The sequence below is a fragment of the Rhinolophus sinicus genome, chromosome 14 (genome assembly GCF_057876585.1).
Source record: "Rhinolophus sinicus isolate RSI-liver-muscle chromosome 14, RSI-T2T, whole genome shotgun sequence".
NCBI lineage: Eukaryota > Metazoa > Chordata > Mammalia > Chiroptera > Rhinolophidae > Rhinolophus > Rhinolophus sinicus.
The window spans coordinates 111065008-111075752 of NC_142514.1; the positions used below are offsets into that span (position 1 = coordinate 111065008).

At 38.2% G+C, this 10745-nt stretch overlaps 1 pseudogene; it reads left to right on the plus strand.

Moving 5' to 3' along the window:
• The first annotated feature begins 8856 nt into the window (after positions 1-8856).
• Positions 8857-10297, plus strand: LOC109436367 (zinc finger protein 639 pseudogene; annotated as a pseudogene).
• Positions 10298-10745: the final 448 nt, after the last annotated feature.

Here is a 10745-nt window from a genome sequence, read left to right on the forward strand (position 1 = left end):
TAAAAGTCCTCATTACAAGGAAAAACAATTTAACTACATAAAATAAACATTGCATTTTGCAATATATAAATTCATCGAATCATTATATTGTATAGCTGAAACTAATATAATGTTATATGTCAATTATATCTAAAAAAAATATAGAAACTTCCCAGACTTTGGAAAGGGTCAAGATTTCTTTTATTTCAGTATTTAATACATATACTCTCATATTAAACTAATAAATAACAAGAATTTTTTAAAAAATTGGAATCCAGACAGCACTTTTTTGGTGAATAATACTCTTCAGTTTCCTAGGACAGCTATAACAAAGTATCACAAACTGGGTGACTTAAAACAACAGACATTTATTCTCTCATGATTCTGGAGCCTAGAATTCAGAAATCAAGGTGTTAGTCAGCAGGTTGTTTCCTTTTTTGGAGGTTCTTAAGAAGAATCTGTTGCTGTCTTCCAGCATCTGGTAGTTGCTGGCAATCCTTGATGGTCCTTAGCTTATAGATGCATCACTCCAATTGCTGCCTCCATCTTTACATGACTTTCTCTCTGCATCCAAATTTTCCTCTTCTTGTAAGGACACCAGTCATTGCATGAAGGTCAACCCTAATCCAGTATGACTTCACCTTACTTATATCTTTAAAGACTCTAGGGGACACAATTCAACTCAAAACCAACACTCATTAACCCTGCTCACTTTGCAAAAATTAACTAGTTACCAAAAATTGGTTATTCATCTCCCAAAACTTAATCCAGAGAAATGTTTCCAGCTCCCCCTTTTATCTTATATTTTTATCCTGAATATTGCCTGAGTACCTCCCACAACAATGGGGGAACTATGTATTTGGCTATAAACAAAGAGGAACAGGCTCTTTTCTGACCTTTTAGCTGAAGGGACGTGTGAGCTACTCACTGTTCCCCCTCTAAAATGGATGAGGATGTGCGTATCCAACGCAGTATGCTTGAGCATAATATATCCAAAATGGCTCTACTGTGGTTTCTCCATTTGCACTCCCATTTTTCTTCTGTCTATAGAGACTTGACATTCTAGAACACTGCATATTTTGAACAAAATGTCCTTTTCTTATTCAGCACCACATTTTGGTAGATAAAAAGTGAATGAAACGCTAAAAGTAATCTGTAATTTGTTCTTAACAAATGGCAGAGGAGTAACAGGGGTAATGATGTTTTATAAAGGAAAGACTAATTACAATGGGAACCAAACATAGCAAAGACCCAACTTTCATCTATCAAACAGAAAATGTCACTAACACATCTGGGTGTTTTTGCTTGTTCTTAATAGTAGCTTGAAATAATGACAGTTGGGGAAACTGTTATGTTTGTACTAAAATTGTCCCAAAGTTTGATTTATAGTCAGTCATCTCCCATTTGGCAGCAGCTTAGAAGAAAGCAGCAGTAGTGAGAATTCTGGCAGATTTTGCCCTTGAGGTTAAGATATTAAACAAAAATGAAAACTAATATATCTTCAGACAGAAGTGTGGTACTTAAAGTTGAGTATTTGAGAGACAATCTTATAAAATATTTCTCCTTAAAAATGATTTTATTAGTGCAATTAAAAATGTAGAAAATTGTATATTTTGAAAGTTGTGTAAGAGATCTATTCCAATCTCTCTTGCTTTATGAAGTTAGATAAATCTATATATAGCTATTCCTGGTATATGCTTCACTCATTATCTCTATATATAGATCTGTAGATAGAATATTCACTGTGAACATAGGTCACACTGTATTCACAGAAGGATTGCATCTTATAATCTTGAAACTATAAAATTCCTTGACTAGTTCACAGAGTTGGCCCTGGGAAGTGAGAAGTCAGAGGTATCTCTATAGCTATATTTCTTGTTAACCATCTATCTATCTATCTATCATTTCCATTCAACAAATATTTACTGAGTATCTACTACACATAGACACTTTTGTCTGTTGCTATGGGTTTAACAACAACCACAGAAAGAAAAAGCCTCTGTCCTTTAAGATCTTACAATAAGGGGAGAAATCTACAACAATTCTACTTTTGGCACTGTGGCTAACTATACTACGTTTATATAATAAAAAAAGACTCTTTCTGATATAATACAAGTAGCTCCTGCAGAAGTAACAAAAGCAAATTTGAAACATATTGTTGATCTCTAAGAAAGTAGGAGAATCCTTATAGAGTTGGGGGAAACAAGGAAAACGGGGTTGAAATCAGAGTATGACCTATAAAGCAGAAGCCAAGGATAACTGGGAGGAAAGGGCCAAGACCAGGAGCCTAGAGTTTTGAGATTAGCAAAAAGGAAACGGGAGGTTAGTTCTTTATAGGAATTCTATATCTGGGATCTGTGGGCTCTCATTTGTGAAAGAATTGAAATAATCCAGACTTTAATAAAAAAAAGAAAAAAAATCACACCTTTATTTTCATATATCCCTAATTAAAATTTCCTCTAGTTATAAAATTTAAGCAGTAGTTTGAGCAATAACTGTCTTTGCTTCCAAAAAAAACCATAGGTATTTCATATCACATTAGAGTGTAACAGATAACTTGAAATGATCTTTATGTTTATTATGACTGTTTTGCTATTATAGTAGTTACCAGACAAATCACTAGATATTATTATTTAATGCATAAAGAAGCACATATATTAATATATTACACATTTGTTTTTTAATCTTTGGTAAATGTTCTGTCAGCCCAATTAGCTGGGGTGCCTTCTAACAACAGAAATTTATGTCTCACTGTTCTTGAGGCTGGAAAGTCCATGATCAAGATGTCAGCAGATCTAGTGTCTGGAGAGAACCTGCTTCCTGGTTCATATTCTCACTGTGTCCTCACATAACAGAGGGAAGCAAGGGAGCTTTCTGAGGTCTCATTAATGAGGGCACTAATGCTATTCATGAAGGCTGTACCCTTATGACCTAATCACCAAAGGCCTCACTTCCAAACATCATCACATCAGGCGTTAGTTTTCAACATAGGAATTTGTGAGGGACAAAAACATTCAGCCTATAGCAACTATACTTCAATGTAATTGTAATCATTTGTAATCCTATGGGTTTTATATAATCAAAAATATTCCAGGAAGGGTGCATAGGCTTCACTGGATTGCCAAAGGAATCTAGACTTCTGCATTAATGAAAGAGTAAGCTAGAAAAATACTGTCTTACAGGAAACTGAGCCTATGAAGAAACCTATCTCCCTCTGCTATGGCTGTGGTAGTAAAAAATAAGATAATATTACCATTGACGATAGCTACCCTTAAGAATTTACAATCCATAATCAGACGTCTGTTCATTCATGGGAACAGTCAGAGAAACCTCTAATTCAGAAAGTTAAGTGTGTCCTTGTTGGTAATACTTTCAGGAATATGACCGGCACAAATGTCATTTCTTTCTGGTGGAAACATCCAACTGGACCCCTAAGCCTTCTCATAGACCATATTTAAAACATAATCAGCTCAAAATAAAAATTGTTAAGCAAATGAAGAAATAATATACCATGAGCAAGAGTCAGAAGAAGATAAAAAATAAAAAATAAAAAAAAGCTTAGCCCACTCCCTGCCAAGGATTTCAGATATTTAGAATTATCTGATTCAGAATATAAAATACTCTATGTTTAACAACAACAAAAAATTAATTGAATCAAAAAGTAAATAAGAATAAGAGACTACCAAATATGGCCAAGTTGTAAATAAAACCCCTCAAAAACATTAGAAATAAAATATATAAGTATTGAATGTTAAATTTCACAACTGAGTTATAGATACAGATTATACTTAAAGTCTAAAATTAGACTTTGAATCTAATTAGAGACAAATAAAAAGATAATTAACATATTGAAAAGCAGAATTAAAGAACTGATCCATAATTAAGGACAAATAATAAGGAGACTAAAATAACTAAAAAATAAGAGCTTCTGGTCAGGATCACAGAGTAGGTAAATGCTGTGCTCACCTCTTCCCACGACCACATCAAAATTACAACTAAAGAACCATCACCAAGAATCACCTGAAGTCTAGTTGAACAGAAGTCCTATAACTAAGGACATATAGAAGAAGCTACATTGAGACTGGTAGGAGGGGTGAAGACTCTGAAAAGGCTGGTTCTACACCCACATGTGTTGGTTAAAAATTGGGAGGGATATCTTAGCTGCAGAGGTACACCCTGGAGGAGCGAGGGGTCACAGACCCACACCAGGCCCCTCAACCCAGGGATTCAGTGCCAGGGAGAGAAGTCCCATAACTTCTGGGTGTGAAAATCATCAGAGATTGTGGCTGAGTGAAACAAAGGGCTGTTGGAGTCTCATGTGTGCCTCTTAAAGGGCCCATGCATCGATTACTCACTGATGAACTCACTCGCTCTGAGCTTCAGCATGGGGGCAGCAGTTCAAAAGGCAATGGGGACATATGGAGAGGAAATTAATTGTCAGGGCAAGGGCTGAAGAGGCAGCTTTCTGCCAGACAGAAGTGCTGGCAGAAGCCATTGTTCCTTTGTTAAGCCCTCCCCTCACCCAGCCTGCAAGTGTAGAACAGGGGACATATCTGAGTCTTCATCAACATGGTTAACACCATTCATTAGCCCCGCCCTGGTGATTACCTGAGACCCCACCCATCTTGTGGGCCCTTCCAGGCCAATTTCTGTACAAATGGCCTGTCTTCACTCACGCTTTGCTAAAACCTCTCAAAGGTTCACAAACCACAAACAAGCAGTATCTGGCTTCAGTGTGCCCCATACCTCTTGCTAAGCAGCCCCAAGCCTGGCACTAGCGGAAGCCAGCCTCAGCTCACAGCTTAGTCTCTCCCAGGTACTTCCAAGACCAGCACAAGTGGGAACTATATGCAGATCACTTTGTAGCTCACAACAAGTGGCCCCAGACAGGGCACAGGCAGCAGCTGATATTGGCCCCCGAACCAACACACCCAGTGCCCAGCTTCAGACCACACCAGAGCACCACCTAACCACCTCCACAAATGACACACCCAAATGACAGACTCAGCAGGCACCAGAGCCCTGCTAAAGCAAATCCTGCTCCATAGGGTCAGTCTCTACACAAAAGTTCCTTCACTGTAGTCATTGCCAGTCCTCATAACCAATAAGCCTGAGGATCAACCCCTCCCACTGACATGTCAACAGCCACCAAGGCTCAACTATAGCAAGAGGGCACACACAACCCACACAAGGGACACACCTGTAGCAACCTGCTCAGGTGACTAGGGAGACTATGCCACTGGGCCCCACAGGACACCTACTACATAAGACCACTCTACCAAGATCGCAAGACATAGCAGCTCTACCTAATACACAGAAATGAACACAAGGAGGCAGCCAAAATGGGGAGAGAAAGATGTAATATATCCCAAATGAAAGAATAGAATGAAGCTCCAGAAAAGTAAATAAAATAGAGAAATCCAGAAAAGTAAATAAAATAGAGAAATCCAGAAAAGTAAATAAAATAGAGACAAGCAATCTACCAGATGCAGAGTTCAAAACACTGGTTATAAGGATGCTCAATGATCTCAGGGAGAACTTCAACAAAGAGACAGGAAACATAAAAATAGAGACAGAAAACATAAAAAAGAACCAGTCAGAAATGAAGAATACAATAATTTAAATAAAGAATACATTAGAGGGCATTAATAGATTAGCAGAGGATTGAATCAGTGATTTGGAAGATAAGGTAGCAGAAAACACACAAACAGAAGAGCAAACAGAAAAAAGAATTTAAAAAAATGAGGATAGTTTAAGGAGCCTCTGGAACAATATCAAGTGACAAACAATCGCCTCATAGGGGTACAAGGAGAAGAGAGAGGGCAAGGAATTGAAAACCTATTTGAAGAAGCAATGATGAAAAACTTCCCTAACCTGGTGAGGTAAATAGACACACTAGCCCAGGGAACTCAGAAAGTCCCAAACAAGATGAACCCAAAGAGGCCCACACCAAGACACATCATAATTAAAATGCCAAAGGTTAAAGACAAAGAGAAAATCTTAAAAGCAGCAAGAGAAAAGCAGTTAGGGGCCGGCCCGGTGGCTCAGGTGGTTAGAGCTCCATGCTCCTAACTCCGAAGGCTGCCAGTTCGATTCCCCACAACGTTGCCAGTTCAATTCCTTGAGTCCCGCAAGGGATGGTAGGTAGTGCCCCCTGTAACTAAGATTGAACATGGGCACCTTGAGCTGAGCTGCCGCTGAGCTCCTGGATGGCTTAGTTGGTTGGAGCGCGTCCTCTCAACCACAAGGTTGCCGGTTGGACTCCCGCAAGGGATGGTGAGCTGCGCCCCCTGCAACTAGCAATGGCAACTGGACCTGGAGCTGAGCTGCGCCCTCCACAACTAAGACTGAAAGGACAACAACTTGAAACTGAATGGCACCCTCCACAACTAAGTTTGAAAGGACAACAACTTCACTTGGAATAAAGTCCTGGAAGTACACACTGTTCCCCAATAAAGTCCTGTTCCCCTTCCCCAATAAAATCTTTAAGAGAGAGAGAGAGAGAGAGAGAGAGAGAGAGAGAGAGAGAGAGAGAGAGAGAGAGAGAGAAAAGCAGTTAGTTACTTACAAGGGAGCTCCCATAAAACTATTGGCTAATTTCTCTACAGAAACTCTGCGGGCCAGAAGGGATTGGCATAAAATATTCAAAGTGATGAAAAGCAAGGACCTACAACCAAGATCAGTCTACCAGCAAAGCTATCATTTAGAGTCAAAGGACAGATAAAGAGCTTCCAGACAAGAAAAAGTTAAGGGAGTTCATCACCACCAAACCAGCATTACAAGAATTGTTAAAGGGACTTCTTGAAGAAGAAGAAGGAGGAGGAGGAGGAGAAAAGTTCAAAAATATGAATAATAAAATGGCAATAACTACATATCTATGAACAATTACTTTAAATGTAAACAGATTAAATGCTCCATTCAAAAGACAGAGTGGCTGAATGGGTAAGAAAACAAAACCCTTACATATGCTGCCTACAAGAGACTCGTTTCAAATTGAAAGACACACACAGACTGAAAGTAAAGGGATAGAAAAGATATTTTATGAAAATGGAAAAAAAAAAAATGCTGAGATAGCAATACTTATACCAGACAAAATAGACTTTAAAATAAAGGCTACATAACAAGAGACAAACAGGGACCCAGTATTCCCACTTCTGGGTATTTATGCAAAAAAAAAAATCCAAAACACTACTTCGAGGGGATGTGCTCATCCATGTGGTCGTTGCAGCATTATTCACAATAGCCAAGATACAGAAGCAACCTAAATGTCTATCAACAGATGAATGGATAAAGAAGTAGATGGATATATATAATGGAATATCACTAAGATATATAAAAAAAAAAGAATGAAATATTGCCATCTGCAACAACATGGATGGACCTAGAGGGTATTACGCTAAGTGAAATAAGTCAAACAGAGAAAGACAAATGCCATGTGATTTCATTTATATCTAGAATCTAAAAAACAATATGAACTAACAAAACAGAAACAAACTCATAGATACAGAGAACATTTTGACGGTTGCCAGATGGGAGGGGGGTTGGGAGAGTAGCTGCAAAAGGGATGGTATTAAGAAGTACAAATCGGTAAGTACAAAATAATCATGGAGTTGTACAGTATAGCATAGGAAATATAGTCAATAATATTGTAATAACCATGTATGGCTCATATAGGTACTAGATTTATTGGGGTGATCACTTCCTAAGTTATATAGATGTCTAATCACTACGTGGTACACCTGAAAGTAATATTGCAATGTCAACTGTAATTGAAAAAAATTAAAAATTACTTAAAAAATAAATAAATAAGAAATTTAAAACTGAAAAAATAAAGACATATAGGATAAAGTGAAGGAAGCTACCATAGGTCTTATTGATGTTCCAGAAACGAGCTGATGTAGACAATGGAAGAGATCTAACATTTGAAGAGAGAATGACTAAGAAATTTTCAGGATGTGTGATTGTGGGGGCAGAGCCCCAGAAAGTAGTTTCCAGGCTCTCGGCCTCACATAGACAGGTGCTGGCTCAGGTAGTAAATGGCCAACTGTGATTGCATGGCCATCAGCTGTGGCTAGTTGGCCGTCAGCTGTAACCAGTGAGCCATTGGCCACTAATATAACTGCTGTGGCTACGCCAGCAAGAGAAGGAGAGAGAAGAAAATGGGGGCTAGCAAGAAGATGGTGGCTGGGCTGGCAAGCGCGGATTGCAGTTAGGATGGCTGGTTGCGGACAGTGTGGATCCAGCCTCCAGTGAGAGTATAGTGCCGCCATAGAGAATATAGTGGTATGACTCCCCTACCTATGGCTCCGTGAGTGTTCCTTTTTGGCCTCACCATATCCTGCGTTCTTGTATGGGGAGCGGGAGCAGAGACCCCGCAGGCCTCCCTGCACGACAGTGATACATGCCAATATTCACATTCAGGAATCCCAATGAATTACAATCATAATAACAAAGTCAGGAATATCAAAATAAAATGGCTGAACATGAAAAAACAAAAAGATCTTAAAACAGCCACAGAATAACCCAGGGATAATTTTTAAATAAATGAAAATTAGACTGATATCAAACTTTTCAAGAGTAGTATTAGAATCCAGAATACAATGTAACGATCAAATTGTTGAGTGAAAATAACTGCAACTCTAGTACATACCCAGTAAGACTGTCTTTCAAGAACAGGGGTAAAATAGGGAGCGCAAGACCAGGACCCCGACTGCAACAGGTGAGCCCACTGGAGGGGCCACATGCTGCTGCCTCAGAACTATGCCTGGGCTGGCCCTGAGGGTACCTGGGGATTGGCATTTTTACCACCTGTGAAAACTTCCCTATAATTCATTTTTCCTCACTCCCTTCTTAAGAATTATACTAAACTGAAAAGATATGAATGAGTATCCTCAAAAAACAAAAAGGAAGATTTTACACCCTTCTCCTTATTCAGATTCCTCTGAAATAAGCAGAATTGCAGACGGATTCAATGGAATTTTTTTCTGATCATTGTTCTAGTGTCTGTTCTATGAGACAACCAGACTTAAAATATTTTGACAACAAAATGATGATTCCGATACAGACACATTAAATGACTTGCCAAAATTTACAGATGGAATCAAGGCCAGAAACAAAAATCAGAACTATCTGGTTCCCAGTGCCGTACTTAGAATTCTAGACCACACTGCCTTGTCTACAAAAAACATGCTGATGAAATTTGTAATGAAGAATGTGACTCACCTGAATCAATCAACAAAATCAAGAGGAGAGTCCTACAGAAGTTCACACTGCTGAAGAGGTTCCATTAGCTGCAGAAGTACATGCAGTTGCTGAAGATCATGATATAGACAGAAAACAATTCTTCTCAGAGTCTCCAAGACCAAACTGATGAAGAGCCACTGGCTAAACTGCAAGATTCTTGACGAGAGCCGAACCTTGAATGTGACTGCCCAGCAGAAATGGCCTGTACTGAGAGCTAATAGCAGTGGCCTCTATAAATGTGAACTTTGCGAATTCAACAGCAAAAGATTTTTCAGATTTAAAGCAGCATATGATCCTGAAGCATGAGTGTACTGATTCAAATGTGTGTTGAGTATGCCAGGAAAGTTTCTCTACCAACATGCTTCTGATCGAACACGCCAAACTGCAGAAGAGGATCCCTGCATTTGTAAATACTGTGATTATAAGACAGTAATTTTTAAGAACCTCAGCCAGCACATTGTAGACACCCATTTTAGTGATCACCTTTATTGTTGTGAGTGGTGTGTTGTGCAGTTCTCCTCAAGCAGTGAACTCTACCTACATTTCCAGGAATACAGCTGTGATGAACAATACTTGTGTCAGTTCTGTAAACATGAGACAAATGACCCGGAAGTCTTGCATAGCCATGTGGTAAATGAACATGCATGTAAATTAATAGAGTGACAAGTATAACAATGGAGAACAGGAACAGTACAGCCTCTTGAGCAAAATTACCTTTGACCAATGTAAAAACTTCTTTATATGTTAAGTATGTGGTTTTCAGAGTAGACTTCATACAAATGTTAACAGGCATGTTGATATTGAGCATACTAAAATGTTTCCTCATGTTTGTGATGACTGAGGGAAAGGCTTTTCAAGTATGCTAGAATCTTGCAAACATTTAAATTCACATTTATCTGAAGGGATTTATTTATGTCAATACTGTGAATATTCAACAGGACAAATAGAAGATTTTAAAATTCATCTAGACTACAAGCATTCAGCTAATGTACCTCATAAATGTAGTGACTGCTTGATGAAGTTTGGAAATAAAAGGAAATTATTAAGTCACCTTCCAGTCCATGCGTCAGCTTGATTATTCTCTTTAACTTCCATAATGTTAATGTAAAATAATAAATATGACTTTTGGGGGGGAAAAATCTACAAGGGTAAAATAAAAACATTTTTAGATAACCAGAAACTGTGATAGCTTACCACTAGCAGACTCTCAAAAAATGACCTTTTAAATGATGAACATCAGGAAGAAAAAAAAAAATTCAAAAAATAAGATTTGAGATACAATAAAAATGGTGAGGAAAAAAATCTGTAAAGATTTAGACAAATCTGAAAAACTTGGTTGTATAAAACAGTCATAATGCTAAAATTGTGAGGTTTTTTTAAAGATAGAAATAAAATCCTGAATAACCACAGCAAGTAAGCCCAGTGGGGGGATATCAGAGAAAAATAATTATAAGACCCTTGTATTATTCAATAAGTTCAGACACTGATTAATTTTACATTTTCAGTGGACAAGGAAAACCAGC